The 19,929-nt window shown below is 36.1% G+C and overlaps 1 protein-coding gene across 5 annotated transcripts in view; it reads right to left on the minus strand.

The window, feature by feature from the left end:
* Window positions 1-19,929, minus strand: part of LOC132914981 (uncharacterized) — a 292,404-nt gene that overhangs the window by 21,228 nt on the left and 251,247 nt on the right. For 2 of the 5 annotated variants that reach the window (XM_060974593.1, XM_060974603.1), the window contains one exon: window positions 12,419-12,483. The exons of 2 other annotated variants lie outside the window; for them this stretch is intronic. The gene's annotated coding sequence lies outside the window, so the exon portion shown is untranslated. Of the gene's footprint in view, window positions 1-7,646; window positions 8,244-12,418; window positions 12,484-19,929 lie in introns of those variants that run through there. One more of the 5 variants, XM_060974610.1, reaches the window with a different exon arrangement.

Raw genomic sequence — 19,929 nt, forward strand, 5'->3', positions numbered from 1 at the left:
CGATAACGTTAAAAATTTAAGCTAACCAATGTATTCTCTTATGAAAGTCAATATCTAGTCGATGAATCATACAGGAACGCGGCTATTATTGATTCTCTTTCATGGCACTTCTACTTTCATGGCACGCAAAGTTCGATGTTATTCTAAAATCGTCAAAATTTAAATCTGTCGGGTAACCAAGTATAAAGCAGCCGTTGGTTTAAATAAATCGAAGGTTCAGGCTACGATTGCCAATGAAATTTTATCTCGAGAGTAAAACTTTTCTCGCACAAAACGCATCCCGGCAGAATTATCAGCTCGTCAGGAATGAGACAACGCGTCTGTTTCGACGCAAGCCAGAGGGAAACAGGAGGAGGGCTAGGATTTTATTTACAGGAACGTTTAAATTGAATTTCCAATCTGGGAAAATCGCTACGGCGAGACCCGAGCTCCAGAGTATTCGACGCTTTGCGGTTAATACATCCACGCTGAATTCGAAAATCGTTATTCCGTCCGCTAAACCAATCTTCGCCATTGCCAACGAGGTTCGCGATTTTTTTCCTAGTTTTTTTTATTCAACGGTCCGTTCGCTTCGTAGCATTTTTAAGTCGGAAAAAAAGTTATTTCGTATTTTCCCCGTATTTTATTTTCGTGTCTGCCTATACACCCATACGTATGTATGTTGAATTTTTCGAGTGTGAGTACTGATTCGCAACATTTCCCTCCTGAACAAGATTTTAAACGATCCACGGTTCCTAGGAACTGATTCATACGTATACTCGAGCGTCGATTAACGGATCTTTTCACATGCAAAAAGCTTCCTCTCATCGACGAGACTCTCCTCGCTTAATATCCGCTATTTCGCGAGTAATCGTCGAAGCGGCAGCCAATAAATTACGAGGTGATCGCCGGTTTGCCAGGCCATTATAAATCCTATCGGTCGCCTCTGTCATAGATACGTTCGGACGATACGAATACCACGTTCGCTTCGGACAATCATACTACGTGCACTGTCTAGTTTCAACGATATAATTATACGATATGTTAATTAAATCGTTCCTCGGAAACCTGTTGTGTGTTAATTCGCTTATACACCGAGATTTGTTTGTCAATAGCACATATCGTAAACTGTAACTCGATGACATCTTTCCATAAATTGGCACCAAAATCAGAATTATTTTCCTTCCTCACCGAAAATATTTTCCATGAAATGTTCATGCGCTGTTTGAATGACTGAATAATTAATTGATATCCACGTAAATTTGCTATGATCCAAACAAAATGGTAAATTTAAGTTATTAATTATCTTCAAAGGAAACGATTGACAGCCGAATTAAAACTCTTTGTTTGGAACTAAGCTGATATTTGGAACTGAAAGTTGTCTGAGAATTGATTATTTCTTTAATTCGTTTGTCTGTCTTCAATTTATTTTTAGATGTATCTGAAATATTATTAAAATGTACTGAGATATCTTTGTAAATATATCATCGCAAGTTTATATTCTTTATCTTAATTTTTGATTCGTTTCTTTCTTCTGAAATAATATTCTGTAACTGCGTAAAGAAGAATCCTATCTTTTTTATTTTCGATCAATACACATATACGAATAATGCGTTTATTATTAAATTATACCATGAAATTCACCACAGCGCACGAAGTAACGATACGCAATAATTAAATGCAGCGTTAATGAAACTACTTTCGTCAATGCATCGAGCTGACTACGTTCGTAGATTTTTTCACGATAAATTCCCGGTTACGTTAAGCGATTGTATTACCCACTTCGGCATTTTATTCCATGCATAATTTTCCGAGTAGAGATTGTTCGAGAGCTCGTTGCGTTTAATCATCCGCAGAAATTTGTCGTTGCATATGCACCTGCACGGTCCGTGGAGTTTCGAGCGACATACCAACGTGTCATGCTCGACCGAATCAATCGAATAAACACTATCGATTCTGACATTCACCAATTGTACGCATGAATTTTCTAATATCTTCAACAACACCGTTAGAACACGCATTGTGATTAACGCTAAAGCTATCGATGACTGTAGCATACAATTTATACAAAGCAAATCAAAATGAAAGATACAACGGAAAAATAAATAATGCAAATAAAATAATTCTTGTCTATATATTTTCAAAAAAATTTTATGAATCCCCAAAGTGCGTAGTAATAAATCTATCAAATTTCTATGAAAAATTGAGAACTGATCATTTTGATAGTTTTAATATTAAAGAATTTATTTTTATCCAACTCATGTAATAAGGTGTATTCGTCTTCTTCATACAAAAATTTTAGAACTTGCAATCAACAGTATTAATTAAATTTTGTTATATAAAATAGTTCATATAAATTCATGTATATTCGAGATGCTAATCGATCTTTTTAATTCATCGGGATGGAATACAGTAACAGGATAATGAAATGGGCCGGTGCTGTTTACTGGGGAATATTTTCTCTTTTAATTCGATTTAATTTATTATATGCCATAACAGAATACGGTTTTAAAATTGGTGAAAAAATTTTCTATGAGTGAATAACGTAAATGTAGTTACGAGTAAATTTTGTTTGATGAAATTGAATGAAAATACGAGGCAGTGGTTGTATGAAAGGATATTCATTTGAATTATAAACAGTATAATTAAAAAACAAACAATCATTTTTGTATATCAACAGACATACAGAATCTGATAGAATATTTATATTCTTTTTTTTTTTTTTGCTCCTAGTACATTTTAACAAATCGATGTTAATCTAAGAATTTACATCTTATAAAATATTGCAGATTCAAAAATAGTAAAAATCGCGGCAATTTTACGACTCTTAAAACCTCAAACTCAACGGTAAAGAGACACCACGGTAAAACATAAGGACCTTGTAGCAACGATTCACGGGAACAAAATTCGCTGAACGAATCACTGAATCAAGACTTTCCTTTCTCTCTCGGACGATCGCTGCCGTCAATTAAATCGTTCAGACCGTGAACGAATTCTTTCCCTTTAACCTCTGCTCTCGAAACGATTACCATTCGCCATTTCGTTTTATTTAATATCCGCAGCACTTGATTCGTTTCGTGCAAAATTCACGACCATATTATCGGACAGAGAGCAAAGAAGAAAGTAGAAGGAAGAACGAGAGAGGAGGTTGAAACGAGCCAATTCGTGTTGTATCTTGGAATAAAAATTTCAAAAGTTTCACAGGTTTCACGCTTGGTCGAACTATCGATCGGATCTCCGGTCCCGCGATGATGCAAGAAAAAGCCGGAGGGTGTTTGTCCCTTATTACGCGAAAGTTCCATCAGGAACGAGAGATATTTTCATACAGTCGCGAATCAGGAAACTGGCTCGTGCTCCGTAAGGTTGGATAGCTGCTGGTTGCGAAAGAAGTTTCGGGTAATTATTCACGGACCGAGTGCCTTTCGAAGAGGCGGAATCGATTCGCGAGAAAACGAACGCAGGTCGAGATCTAGAGAGCATCGAGGGAGTTAGTTCTTCCCAGGGGCGGTGTCGTCTATATACGGTACATTATATTCTAGTTAGAGCGAGAACTGCGGGGGAAGATTCAGTTTCAAAGTGGGCCACCACCGGGGCGCGTAATAACGAAACGGCGAAGGAAAAGTTTTCGCTAAACTGCTTCAGTCGAAATACAAATCGTTGGTCGGTCGAAAGCAAACCGCATAGACACCACTAGTTTCTATATTTCCCTGGTGTGATTATGTTATCTCATTTGAACCACATCGCGTTCGTTCATTCTCTGTTTGTATGATTCTTCGACCTAATTTCAATTAATCCATTAAGACCAACGTTACGTTAACATGACAATATATTTGCCATCTTTTTCTTCAGTCAAGATATATTATCAAATTCTATTTTTCAGTATTACGACTATGAAAGGCAGATGAATTTGTTTAATTTTTTTTCCATTGCTGTTTGTCTCACGTAGAAGTAGTGATACGAAATTAAAAGAAAATTCAACTGTTTATAACATAATGATAAATTACTTTTTGATCCTTAGTGGGTTGAAGTGAAACACGAACATAATGTAGGAGGTACTACTTCGTGCAAAAAAAGGAGAAATGTGTTTAATTATGGAAAAATACAGTAACTGTAGGAAGCGTAAAGCAAGCTAGAAATAGAGTTTTTTTTAAGTTAAAAGGACACCCGATTTATTATCGTGTGGCTTCGTTTTACAGTGTAAATTTCAAAATGCTGCTGGATAATATGGTATATACTATCATCATTTATTATGATCGATCATTGTTTTTACTTTACAATTTACGTTTTAGTTCAAAATATGCTGCACCGAGGAGAAATTTCAATTTGAGGAGCTGAAGTACGCTTCAGAGATAATAAGTTCCAACTCTCAAGAGATATATTCGCTCTTCAAATTTGAATATCGATTGAAGAAATGGAAATTGCATATATCTTGTATCGTAAGACGTAAGATTCTTCTACAATAAAACGAGTAATTTAAAGAATTTTTTACTATATAGCACTTTTGCGTGAGATTACATTCCGGATTTTATGGAACACGAGAAAATATTTTTTTCCTAGATCTTTCGTCAAAAGAGGAAAACGTGAAAGAGTTTTATGTATGTGCGATACAAACGATGCAATTTTTCGCAATCTTTAGTACCAATACATCATTTACATACTTTTAATTATTATTTTATTATTAAAAAATTCTATGTTGTATTCAATGCCAGAGGAAATCTATGGAAAACTAATGTTTTCTCTTATAACTTTTGAATAACAGTGAATAATCATTTCATATTCATGCCCAATAATACAACATTCAACGCTCATTCATCGAATGCACAAACAATGGAAACATTTTCCTTTCAGGAAAAAGCAAACCAGCATCGATTTAAAAATCCAAAACACACCGGCGCCATTGACAAAGAATTCGAATATCGTACAGACTTCGACGATGTTTCGATGCTCAAAAAATTTTCGTTATTTTCATGTTTTCATTGGTCGGTGAGAACCGAGTGGAAACCGAGAACGTTCCGTTAAAAATCGGAAAGCTTTTCAAGCGAGAGGTAATTGTAACCCCGGGCGAAAATTAATGGACCACTGTATATTAACGATACAAAATACGTTATTCATCCAATAATGGATACTCCAAGCGTTCGACGTGGTTGTATCGAAAAATAAAAATAGTATACTATACGGTCGATGCACTATGGTGGAACAGAGTTCGCAAGATATTTCATAATTTGACTATTTTTCGAGGAGCTGCATGTCACGCGGGAACGTTCAACCTCGTTTCCAGGTTCGTGAGAGCACGCTGTCGTGCTAAGGAATAATGAAGAATCAATGAAAATTTAGATAATTAATCCTCCTCGTAATCTGTGCTTAATTGTACCAGGCACGATTTTTTAAAGGTTGAAAAAGTACGATATAATTCTCTTGTACGTTACTAGCTTTCTTTTTCTATTTTTCTTTTTTTTTTTTTACGCTGTGGAAAGAGTATTATTTCATCAATTTCTAAATACAGAAACATATCTTTCCTGATATTTTTATAAAGACGTAATACACCAAAATTTAAGACTAATTTCCAAATCCTTTTCTTTCGTCGATGTGAGAACAAACTTAAGGAAGGATCGTAGCGGAGTTAATTGTATAAAAATATATCGTAATCGTTATTTCCTATCAAAAATAACTCTATTTAAAGAACAGAAACAATCTCTGAATAGACGTCTGCGTCTGTGAATAATCTAATCGTTCCCCCAGAAAGAAATCGGAGAATTGGAGCTCTTTTTCGAAGAGGGATCGTGTCTGGTATATATGCCGAATGTATGGCGCAGGCACTGCAAGTAATCAACTTTCTAATTATAAATGAGAGACGGCGCGAACAGTGCACGAAGGGAAGCTTGAACTCTCGACGTGAGGTCACTTTCCACCGATAAGCTGTTAATACTTAATTACCAATGAATGTCGATACTGTCGACGCCAGTTGTTCGCGTAATGACGTTCGCTGATAACGCGATTCCATCGACTCCTGCGCGAAATGCTTCCGTAATTATTTCCACATTTTCTGTTTGCCCGAGCTCGGTAAATTTTTATGATCAATCCCGCGATTATTTTTGAAAGGAGAAGCGCGGTCAATAACGAGGTTAAGCGAGTTATTACGTCGAAAATAATATCGACGATATCCATGGTACGATGAAGAAATTTGTATAAATGGTGATTCATATAACGAATGATTGGTGCTGTCGCGAATACGAGTTTTCATTCTTTTCGAGAGAATGAATATAAAAAATATAATTTATGTAATATAACATAAAAGCGGTTAATTTCATGATTCTATAGTATTACAATATAAAAAAGACTTTTTGTACCATTGTTCTTGACGAATAATAAAACTTTAATTACGCGTACGTTTGACAACGAAAAACGGTATTAATATAATGTTACAAAGAACAATGGTATCATGTTCATTGTACTAAAATAATACTTCAATCGGAAAGAAATTACATGATGAGAGAATATAATCTTTTCATCCGCTAATAAAGCCGATATAGTCTCCTAAATAATTCTAAAATTATTGAACGTACAGATATTTCATCAGTGACAAAACTTAGCAAATATTCACGAGCATATGTACGAGTTCGACGTGACTAAGAAGCGTTCGCCGATAACACTTGCGGCGGAGCGTTTCGCCATTACGTTCGCTTCTAGGTTGCAGCTCGTATTCCCGTAATGTGACAGCGATACGAGGAAAACCAAGACGGAACCCCAGAAGGCTCGAAGCAAGATATTAATATGGGTGAGGAGTCGATATACACCTGCTGCCTCCCTCTTGGGATCGCACCCTTTATGTAACTAAACCTCTCGTCGTGTATTTGGTCACACGCACGAAACGCGTCCATGTGCGTTGTGTTACGTGTGCACGAGCACTGATGAACGCCGGAATACCGCTTGTGATTACGAGATACAACCGTCTCCGGGGAGATTTCTAAGGAAGAACGATGTCGACGCCGAGGGAACACGCACATGTACACTTACGTATTTACGTAAGTAGATGAAGGATCATATGGGTCACTACCGACGTCCTTCCGGCGTCCTGTCTCCTCCGCGTGTTCCTTAAGCGGTTTAAATGGAGGAGGCTGACAGCTCGTTTGAAAAAAAAACAAGGGAAAAGCGAGGATTTTGGTAACACCGAGCTTTCCGGTGTTAACTGGGACGAACAGGGTGTTACGAAGATTAGAAACGTCACACATGATTCTTTATATACATTAAGGAATCTGTATGTATATGCGTGTTTCGTGTTTCTGGAGGCTCTTTTCCTTGATACGTTGTTTGGAGTATGGAAATGAAAATGGGGCGGTCCTACGTTAGTTTTTGAACAGTCTAATTTTAATTTACGAGTAGCTACTGGAGAGTTAGGGTGGTGGAGAATGCTTGGGTCTGGCATCATGGTGATGGTTGAGTTTAGTTGTAGCTAATGTTTGGGTTTGGCTCTGATACATTAAACGGAGTAAGTAAGTTTCACGGAGGAAAGGATGAAAGTATGTATCATTTTATTGATTCCAGTCGATAGAAGTTCTAGTCGATAGAAAAATAGTCTAGAGAGAAATACACGTGACATTAATAACGATGTCAAATCTAAAGGAAGGTTAAGAGAACAAAGGAGTTCATAATTAACAGCATATACTGACAAGAGCAGACTTACTTGTTTCTCTCAACCGTTTTTAAAAACGTCCGCAGAAAAAATACTTGATCGACATGATGTTGCAGCTTTCGTCGATGTAATTATGCACCGAGGCAACGTCATAACGAAGTGTGAAACCGAGAAAAATATATTCACCGTCTCACATAAAACACGAAGATTATAACACAAATTCGACAAGCGTTCGTTTCATTATAGATATCGATCGCATAGAACATAAAATACATACGATCACTCTATCCGCTATTTTCTCAAAAAAATTGAGAAGATTATAATTTCATCGTATTCGAACAATATTATTTTGAAATCAAATTATTATTTTATCAATTATTCTTCGATAGACGCTTTCATCCATAAACGCAATTCAGTTTATAACGGATATACTTTAATTATCGCTATTTAGTCTCGCGAATGGGATCTCCCGTTTCTGAAGATACTCGCGCGGCACGAAGTAACTTGCGAAACTAATTGGAAGAATTGTGGCGCGCCTTTGATATTGACGCGGCGTGATTGAAGCGCTACGCTATAATTTCTGCTCCTATCTCTGTTCGTATAAACACATAGACACGCGATATAATAAAGTGCACAGATGTCAAACAAGGCGCAGCTGTGCATTGTAGGAAACTTGTATTTTTCAGCGGATTGTTAAGATTACGCGGCTTGATCCATCTAATGGGATATCCCCGGGGATCAACTTCATCTGGACAATCGAAACGATTATATATATCAGAGTATACGTCTAAGAAGATAATAAGAGGTAAGACATATTGCTTTTTACTGGGACAGTCGCAGAGTGTACAGTGTTTCAATTTCTGACGGCTATTCTAAAAATAAATGAAAGAAAAAAAGAATATTCCAGTTAGTTATTCTAGAAATAAATTGGAGGAAAAGAATCAAACTTTTGTTCAAGATAAATATAATTTTTAAGGATTCGACGAAACGTGAAGTTGATCGATTTGGCTTCTGAGAGATTCGTGTTATATCCTCGATAAATTTTCAAACTCGATTTTCTGAAGAAACAAGTCTCAAACGAAAGAATTTTCCAAACTGTAATGATTTTGAAAAGAAATTTCAGTGAATTGTAAACGAGGGAGATCCTGAGATTTGATTAGATCATCGTCGTTCGCGTGTTCCTCTTAACAATTCTGTCAAGGATAAACAGAATAAAAATGAAAAACTCGGTGAACAATCTCACGTTCGTTCGTCCTAATCGGTGCGGAGATCTTTCGTAGAAAAAGCGTAGAGTAGAGACTAGAAAATTACGAACAAACGATAATGACCACGTTATGGTAACGGGCCAGATAATGAGAACTGCTCGCGTAAATCTTCAGTTGCGTGGTCATTTATCCGAGGGGGGTGTACGCGGGATTTAAAACCTACTCTACGAGGCCATGTCCTCGGTAATTTTCTTTCACTGGTACAAGAAAGTACGAGAAAGAGATTCGTTCCCGCATCAAAACTACGGGTCGACAGGAGAAAGTACGTAAAACGGAAAAAGCAAAAAAGAAAGCCATTTTTCCAGTCGGTGTAATTATCAACGATATTCTTTTTTCTCCGTTCCTTCTTTCTTCGTTATTACACCTACTGTAGAGTGAACGATAATCGGGCGACAAAGAGACAAAGTGGAGGCAATGCAATAAACGAAATTCCTTTTAATCCCGTAGCTAAAACCTTTTCTGCTTAATGTCTAGTTTTCAGGATGGGGATGGTTTGCAAGGATGATTAGCACTCTTTGTATATCTTATCTTCTTTTTTTCATCCTATCTTGTATTCGCTTTTCTAGCGATCGCGAATGAAAATGAATAAAAAAGAGAAAAAGGGATAAAGAACGCCGAGGATAAGAAGTAGGTATTTGCTGTCACATTGTCTGCACTATATAGTACGTAACAGTATATCCCTATTACTCTCGATCTCGTTAATATCGTATTGGAAATCGTTAATTCCTTCTGTTATGCGACGACAATGTCCTTTGTCGCGAAATGTAACTTCTTATTGGATTTGTGAATCCTTAATCTCAGCGAGAAACCATTTTTACCGCGTTTTATTATTCCTCGATTGTGACTTTTATCTTTGTTGCAATTGTTGACAAACACTCATTATTTTGTATAAGAAAATATTTGGTTTTTATATGCGGAGTATTATACATGGAATGTTTGTTGATACGACGTTTACATTAAATCTCTATCGACAGAATATTCATAGAAGCTATGAACGTAATTGATGAAAATGTACGTAATGTAGTAAGTGCATGTAATGTATGTATGTAATGAACGTAAATTATGAAAAGTTCAATGTAAATCATGCAATTCAATCAACGGTAATTCATGGGAATGTTTATAATATAAGCACCTAATGAAAATCCGATTAACAGTGCATGTGTTAAAATCAATCGTCAATTAAAATCTCTTATCTATTATTTATTACAATCTATTACAATCTATTTCATAAACAATTCGAATCTCTTATTCATGTAGTATCATGTAGTCACAGTAAACCAACGCAACGATCGTAGTACATTGACACTAGATAAAAGAATTCAAAGCAAAAGTTGATCGGGATAGCTGATCGAAAGCAACCGGTTTGTAGAGCATGCATTTCATGTTCCTACGGATATAGAAACGTATCCAGCAAACGCGAGTTTGCTTCTTTGTCGGTGGAGCCACCCTGTTCTCTGAGAAGTTTTCTGAATATTTCAGGCCACGTGACGCGACAGGAAATTGCGTAAACTTTTCAAATAAGCCAGATGATTGTGTAAATACTGTAAACCATTCAAGGAATGCGTTACTTGCTACCGCTCGCTTCGTCTCAACGTTAATCAGAAGCTCGTTAAAGACACTTCTGAGGTGTATCTGACGTGTTTGAGATTAATTTCAGAAACTCTAGTTGCTGATTAGAACCTCTGTGTTATTGAGTTTTCTTCTTCGAATCCTTCATTCCTGACAACAAAGTTGTTCCGCTGTTGTAATGAACTTGAAAGATAACTTTAGAAAGAAGAATATTCTTCTTTGGTATATGCGTTTTTGTACTTTAAATTCAAATTACATATACACATATGTATAGAGAATATACGTATTCATACATATTTCATGTGCAATTGTAATTTAATACTGACCTTAATAAAGCTCATTTAAATTATTATAACACTGTACTATTTTTAATTCTTCTCAGTACTTCCCTCTGTAAATATTAGAAATAATATTATGTGCGTTCATCAGCAATGTACGTATCGTAATTAAAGAAAAAATATTACCGAAATTAATATTCATACGTTACTTCGTACAGGAAAAAATATTTGTATTTTAATGTTAGCTATATCTTTCAAATATCGTTTTGATGTATAAAAACTTCATAAAAGCTTGTAACAATAGAAACATTAACGACTTCTCATTTCCATATTCTTGCTTTTGCAAAATCATACATAGTTTATCCTCTTAACAATCGCTGCTATGTATTTCCCTATAACCCGATTATTTTCCCGTTAAATATGATGGTTGACATAAAAAAGATATCAAGACTACGTCTTAAAGGCGCGCGTTATTTTTCATGCTGAACAGTCAGAAGCAAAACTTAGTTTTTAAAGCTCCAAGATACTGGCAAAGGTAGAGGGACTATGCGTTTTTTTTTCGCTTGCACGATCCTTTGATCTTTCAACATCGCTGTAAGAGTTCCGGTGTATCAGCCGTAGACGCGCAAATGAGAAACTTCTGATTCCGTGAAATATTCAGAAACGTGTATCAGAATCCATCTCCTTCCTCTATCAAATATTATTTGTCGAAAGGAAATTATTTTTCAAATTACTTTGCATCAGAGTACTTCTGTGACGGAGGTAAATCGAACGGAGCTCCTTTATCGAGATATTTTTTCAGGGAATTATATCATCACGTAGAATTACACATTCCTCGAACGTTTCGCCACTAAATTCATTAACGAAACGATTGGATATTTTATGCTTATGTAAAGGTAATAATTTTCAATTTTTTGGTTTTGATTGGAAATTAACAATTCGTCGATGTCTTAGATAATTTAACCCGGATTCATTTAAAAAGACACACAAACGATTATACCTTTCTTTTAACCAGCAAGATTTTTTATTTTCATTAACATTCATGTAACAAGCCGCGATGAATAAAAATTCCCTAAATTTTAAATGTTTCATTTCGTAGATATAAAGAGTTGCAGGAGTAGCAATATGAGACAAGAAACCTAAAATTGAGCTGTCATTAAATGTGTGCATGCATACTCGAGATGCTCGACTTTTGTATTTCGAAAAATCCAAAAGGGAAGAAAAAAAGAATTCACAGCGGGAGAGCTTAAAAATATCGTTGTACTGTCCTATCATCGCTAGTTCCACGAGTTCTGCCGCAAGTTGTACAAACAATCGTTAGCAAAGAGTTCTTTCTCTCTCTCTCTCTCCCCCTTTCGCTTCTCTCTTTCTTTTTTATCGGAGAAAGAAAAAATTCACTGCTATGTTTAGAAAATCAACTTCGTCGGTCGGCTTCGCAAAGCACAAGGGAGAAGTGGATGCTGCAAGTAAAATGCAAAATGGTATACCGAAATACAAATACTAGGACAGCCATCGAATAGGAGGGAAACTTTGGAATTTATCGACTTAATCGTTTCAGAGTAAGAAAACCGCCGGGGTGAAACGGCTTGGCCACGAACTTTCTCGAACAAATTGGAACCGGTTGTTTTCCAACCCTGTTTTCGTGGGCTAACACAGCGGTAGATATAAATGTAAATACGAGACTAAGAAACGCTTACCCTTAATTTAGACAGAAGCGAGAAATCCGTGACCGCCTTGAGCGTCACTTTGCCGAAGGAATATTCTGAAATAGAAACCAAAGGAAAAACGTTAATGGTATCGATGGTTGTTGATGAATAAATTATAATAATTTAAGATGTTTTATGTCAATTTGGTGTTATATCTTTATATCACACGTTCTCCAAAATGTTATTATTTAAAATAGCTCATAAAGTATTATATTTACAAGATTGATAGCGAAGAAGTACATTTTTATTAATTTTATAAAAATAGGGAAGATAATAGATATAACTTTATTAAACCTTCTGAGGGAGTTATATATCTATTCTTTATAAATTTTCTCTTCCTAAGAATCGTACAGTCACACAATGACACGGTAGAACAGTATACGTTGCGATTTCCAATAAATAAAATATCAAATATATTATCGTTTCCGTTTGTCATTCTAATATGAAAGAAAAAAGAATAACCCCTATATGTCATCTAATCCACAAACCTACTACTAATTTAGTATAATACTAACTTACAAGTGAATCCGCAACAAGTATCGACTCCGCAAAGAAGATCAACAGACACAAGTTTACTTATCCCCGGAGACAAGAATTTTTAAACTAGAACCGCGTAAATAATTCATCGGGTTCGAAGAGGATTTCCGGGTGTTCGCGAATTCTATTTTACTGAGCAAACGTCCACGCGAAAGTACCAACCGGACAAAGGGGAGCTTTTTCCCCTGTCCGGTTATGAGAGACAGGAACGAAAAGGGACCGAGAAACGGCTGCGATACGTGGCATTCTATGTTGCACGGTTCGGCAAACAGCGAAACAAAAAACTTTCTATTAATGGGAACAAAGGGACCTGGTCGAAATCTATTCGCGAGTTATACGTCGAGTAAGCCGCTTTTCGCGGCGGCTGCTTTCAATTTGGTGCCGAATATTCGCGGGAAAACTGCTACAATGCTCGATTTTCCCTTGGAAAACGTAACGAAACGTATATTGAAACCACGTATGTTCGCAGCAATGTCGAGTTGAGAGCAAGTGGAGTTCGAATCACGATTTGTGATCGAACGTCGATAAGGTAACTCTTCTATTCTATGCGATTCGTAACGCGAAATCGGTGACAACATCAGGCTATGCTCGCGAACAGAGGTGGGATCGGGGTAGAATCGTTTGTCTTGAGAACTGGAACGGAACTACGGCACCACGAAACTTCAGGTGAGCGGAACTCCGAGCCGCCTCGACGTGCCATGAAGAAGAAGATAAGAAAATCGAGACCCGGTCGAGAGCTACCTTTTCTTCTCTCCAACTTCGTGACCAAGATTTATTTGCCTGGGTAGGTTGGCGAGTGCTACTTTTTACCATAGATTAATTCTGTGGGATAAATCTTGCGCTATAGATTTGCACAGTGTTTGTGTTATGTACACACGCGTGAAAAATGAGCGAGTACTTAGTGTACCTTAAACGAAGTAGTTGTTGATTTTCTAAGTTTTTCTTGTGGAAGAATATCACGATTAGGGATGGACAAATTTTAGAAGAGATTATATAGCCTCAGAAATATAATTAACATTTTTAGTATAAAGGATAATTTTTTTGAGCGTGACTTATTTTTATTATCAACAGCAGTGATGAAAGAGGAGTTCAAGTCTTAGAAACATTTTCTAAACTTGTACAATAAACTGTAAAAATATTAAAAATTTGATTTAGCTTAAGTTTGGTTATAAGATGAGCAGTATTAATGCGCTGTGAGTTTAAAAGTGCAAAAATTTAAAAACAAATTAAAACAGCTACAAAAACTAAACAAACTTCCGAGAGCACGATAAAACACAGAAGATTAGAGCTAAACAGTGTACGAAGATTAAAAGTAGAACAATTGAGACCTTCTATCTTTTACCTTAATATTAATAACTAAAGTGAACTTTAAGTAATGTGATTTATGGCAGAACACTCTCATTTATGTACTCTAGCAACTTGTTCGTTTTTGGACACGATAATCTCCGTTCTACATAAAATGCGCTCTCTTATTTGACATTTTATCACATAACAATATCATACAAAATTTCATTAAATATTATTAATAAAGCCGGCAAATTTAAATACCGTAGAAATTGCAGAATTTGTACAGAACGAAAAGCTAATAAAATATTGTCGCGTAAACTCTCTTTACGAGATCGTACTCCCATTAACTTTAAAAATAATACAACAGAAACTACCAAGTTTATTCGAGCCATAATCATATCACGGTAACGCAAAAACATTGATAATATTACATTTCCAGAATATTCAATCACTATTTAGCGGACGTTTGCAATTTATTTATTAAATTCCTATATTTATTAATTTTTATTTTCAATATCGAACTGCAATCTGATACTGCAAAGGAATATAAAATATATACATATATATTTGATAAAATCACTAGTAATCGGTAAAAATTTGATCAACCCTGCTGTTTATTTACAGTAAATATTACTAAATATAAAATGAATGAAAAATATAGAATTGTAAATGTGACTTATAAAAATTTGGATTAGTCAAATTCGAATTCAAATTTTAGGATTTATTAATATGATCAGCTTACGGAAATTACCATTAAAATTCCGAACATTAAATACCAGCACTTTATCATTGCCAGTGAAGATCTACCAGAGTTTCTATAGTAGACGGGTATGCAATAGGAGACTCGCAGATATTGCCCAAAGTCATAACAAAGTGCTTTCCACTTTCATAGCCATATTAATTGAATACGCTATCAGGAATAACATCTGAGAGTTATCGATCGAATCTGATTGGACGTGAGCTCGCAAGGACTCCAGGTCTTTCGAGGATATCTATTCTCATCCCCTCCTTCGTCTTGTAATGGACTGTTTTCAAGGAATAGCAAGCACTCATTTATAGAGCAAAATCGAAAAGCCTGAGGAAACAGGATTTTACGAGGGTAATCTAGTCTTCCAACACCGAGGAACATCTTTTCAATCGAGGTATTTAATTATTCTAAAGACGTACAGTGCCACATGGTTTACGTTTCCCTATCGGACATCTTGAATTATCTTCTCTCCGCAACATTTGCGCTCTTTTAAATTAGAGCAGAGTCTATTTTCTTTTTTTAATGTAACAAAAAGAAGGGCGGCTTTTACTTTGTGACTTGTAGGTCGTTATCAAGTCAAGGAAGTTCAGTTTTAGAGATATTTTACACGAGTGTAATTATAAAAAATATTTTATCTTTTTCAATATTTGTGATGTCGATTGATAAAGAAACAACCAACTCGATTTAAATCGCCTGGTACGTTCGTGGTTTTGGAATAACTCTTTCAAAAAATTCATCGAGGGCGAAGAGAAATTGAACAACGGTTGGGACCTTCCATAAGCCACAAAACTTCATAAACTTTGACGACCATTATTTCGTCGACGTGCAGGGGAAAGTACCCGTGAAAGTATAACGTCTGTCAAGCAGATGTCTCGAGTCATAAACATTCTGCACAGATGCGCCCGCCTTATTTCGCCTAAGCAATCACCGGTGACGGGATTTCCAGCAATCTCTTTCTTCCCACATGTTCTCACTCAACCGTTGACTTTGGACGATGTTTTTATCTTAGGCCTAACAACCCTTTGTCCAGACCAGTCTCTATTAAATAAATCTTTCCTTAATTTCCTTTATCTCGTTTTCTTCGTACTATCCCCGATTGTTCGTTTTAATCGCTAAAGAAAGTCTATCTTTATGAGTGTAACTAATTTTCCCAACTATTCGGGAGAATATGATTTTAGAAAGAAAAAAAATATTCTTTTATCTTCAATCTCTTTCCTTGGATTTCTCATATTATTATTCTGCTCATTGTCTTCGTAATTTAATGCTAAATGATATGACGAATATTGACAAAGAAAACAAAACCGGTTATAGGATCCGATATCGAGTTGCGCTTACGTAGAATTCTTAATCAGCAGATTATGGTTTAAAATGGAAAGTAGGTTGTAATCTGTGCATTATCCACGTTAATGCAGACCTAATTTATTATAGATACGGCATGTGTAATGCAGCGCATAAGTTCTACCGGTCTTACGTCCTGCAAACAAACAACTTCCCCGAACCTATTAATTATTTAACTTTAATCAACATTTATGGAAGGTTGATTAATTATTTAACAAGCACCCTTAAGCCGGATATTACTTGATCACTGAATTTATGCTCATTTATTTCTATAAAGATGCGATCGTATTAATCTAATTTTTAGTTACTATTTAATGTATGAAGTATAACTTCTTTTTTATAATGAATATAATAATTTCGTCTAATAATAATATAAATTCTTTCTTTATTCACGCGTTAACGAAAATGTTTAAAGAATCCCTTTGTCCATACATGTATCATTATTTACTTATTTTTAGTTGCACATGCAATACGTAATATATGATAATAAAAAGAAATATTTTATATAATGTTATTACGATATATTACAGTTGAGAAATGACAGAGCTATGAATTAGAACAGAGACTTCGATTCATGTTTTCGTGGTCAAATAAATAATTAACGCGAACACTTCTCGCTTTGTTACCAAGCGAAGAAATCAGGCATGGATACGCTTTCTCTTTGTAGCGTTCGCCAGCTTCATAGGAGCATGATAATTAATTACCGTGGCTTACTAACGAAGAGCTCGTAATGGGTGTCATCGAAGAAGACACAGCATAGCCTGTACCGAGTTCTCTTACTAGTTTCGTTAGTGGACATTATGGAACCAATTATTGCTGAGGTGCGAAAATATAACTTTACACCCAATTGCGTACAGTTAATTCGATCTATTTCACGGAAATCTAGTTTCGATAATTTTATCGACGGTTACACAGATGTAAATGTTTATTTCAAGTGAATTCGTACATCATTCTTGCTAAGCACATCTTATTACACATTAATTAATGCCATCGTGGTATTCTACAACTATACAGTAAATGGTTATAAAAATAAAAACAAATTGAAAGGACTTGGAAACATTTAATAATTGATAAACAAATTAAAAAAGCCATGTAACTCGTTTTATGACTGAAACTAACGAGTAAAACGAGGTAAAACGTTTATATTTCTCTTGGGTAATACATCAAACTCCCATTTCTTAGAGCATATTTTTCTCAAACCGCAATTCTTCCACATTTATGCTCATTTTCTCTGATATAGCCTACAGCTTGCAGTAAAATTTGAAACAAAGATGCCAGTTCTACTGTCTTGTCAGCCGTCTGTGCCTTTGTATAAAAATTCGAACGAAAGAGAGACCAAAAAGAAAAAAATTGAAAATTAAGTTAACTCGAACAACAAGAAGCTCTTTCAAGCCATGGACCTATACAGAGAAAGAAAGAGAAAAAGAGAGAGAGAGGTAGAAAGAGCACACCTCGAAACAAAACCTTATCGTGGCGGTTGGCGCATTTACAAACACACGAGCAGCCCAGTATACGAAATCAAAGCCTTATTCAAAAGTCCTCTATTTTCGACATATTCCATCAGTAGAAATTCTGAGAATCTCGGTTTGCAACGTCTATTACGAGGCAAGAACCGCAGCAGCCTTTTCTTTCAGGCTGTTTCTTCGCCGCGTGAAAAGAGCCACCAACGAGCAACCAAGCAACCAAGCAACCAAGCAGCCAGCATCAGCCAGTAGCAGCGACGGCAGTAACCAACCAACGAATTCCTCTTTCTTCTCTCGATTTCAAATGCGGAACATCTACGCGCCGACAATGTGGCTTTTCTTGCCGCGGTAACGGCCGTAATACGAATTAAATTATTTCTCCCGGTACGAAAAGGGAAGAAAGAGGTCAGGAGGAGCACGCTGTGGCCTCCGAACCGGGTGAACAAAGCGAGACGAAACCGCGGAACGAACGAAACGTAGCAGAAGAAGAAGGGGATTGGCGGCCGGCGACGGTTCTCAGCCACGGCGCCGGAAGACCGAAAGGAAGGGATGAAAGAAAGATAAAGCGCGACGTTAAATCGGATACTTTATACGTGTAATAAGCTGCAGAAATGCATACTTATGCGCTGTAGGAGTTTCGCAAGACCCATAACCATCAGGAAGCAAGAAGAATAAATGCTTCTTCCTCGCTGTTTACTTATTCGTCCGTTGAAAATGTTGAGATGTTATATTCGAGTATATTCGAGTTACATCCGAATTGGCTATGATCGTGTGCTGGCAACTAGGAAATTTTGTGGAGTATAGTCTGACGTGCAGGAAATAAACGTCAAAATAGGGAGAACAGTATATGTGTATAAGCGGGAGAAGAACTTTCTTGAGTATAAGCAACATTGTTGTAATGACTTGTATTAGCAGAGGATGTTTGAAAGGTGCAAATGGAGGAGTCGAATATTTCTTCTAGTTCGTCCGCCACGTATTAAGGATAAATAGAAAGTGTATAATGTTTAGAAATGTAATGTTAGTACACCATTAAATACATCGAATTACGAGAAATTTTTTTATTAAAGTACACGACTGCTCGATTAAGCACAAGTTTAGCGAAGTTCGGTTTAAGCAGAAGTAAGGAAATTTTTAATTCCCATTGTCCTAGAGAACGAGTCTATAGTGAAATTAAAAATGGTAAGATGACGTCTTGAAATCGTAAAAATCTTTCAAAAGCAAGTAGAAAAAATGAGAAATCGTGCAATATGTGACACGATATTTTCAGGCGGGAAAAAACTGGGACGCGGTATAATATAGATGCTAAAACAGCATCATGCTGTCGCAAAAAGATGTAAAAAAATTAACGGCGTAAAAACATTGTACTCGACAATGAACAGCATTGTATATTACAACGATGTAACTTGGAAGCATAGAAGCACGAAAGATCCGTGTCTCTGAGGAACCAGTCATTAGTGAGCGTCTCACGTTGTACGATAGTGTCCCGCACCCTTTCGACGAATCAAAGCGAGCAGAAATTGCAAGCTTCTGTGTAAAAGCAACTCCTTTGGTACGTCATGCTTCTGCTAAATTCAAATGACCAGTCATGTTCAGTGACGTTTGCTATTTGACAGTCCATCGTCGCTTCAGTTTATTTCAACCTCTTTTTTCAGGCAACGACGATGTAGCAAAACAAATTTATGACAAGATGGGGAGCCTAAGTTTCAACATCTTATTTCAATCTCGAACTTTGCACAAAATAATTAAACTTGTTGTATACTATAGAGACATCATTAGTACTTAATGTACCTAATAACGAAGGAATGAGAAAATATCGTGTATTTTAAGTCGAATTTACATTACTTCATTTGTCGCGTACAAAACGAGGACGAAAGCAACGTCCATCTGCCGAGTTCCTCGAAACAGTGTAAATTCGGCATCAGGTTCAGCGAGGAAGAATATCAAAAACAGAAGAAAATTCGAATAATTCGTATAGTAGGGTTATTTCAGTCAGTAAAAAGTTATTATACGCAAACTAATAAAATAAACGTCAAAATAACTTGCAGAAATAAAATAATATACATATTCTACTGCGTTTATACGATACAATATGATAGCAGGTGGAATTTTTAACAAGTAACATTTTTCCT

This window comes from Bombus pascuorum, chromosome 1 (assembly GCF_905332965.1).
Source record: "Bombus pascuorum chromosome 1, iyBomPasc1.1, whole genome shotgun sequence".
Lineage (NCBI taxonomy): Eukaryota > Metazoa > Arthropoda > Insecta > Hymenoptera > Apidae > Bombus > Bombus pascuorum.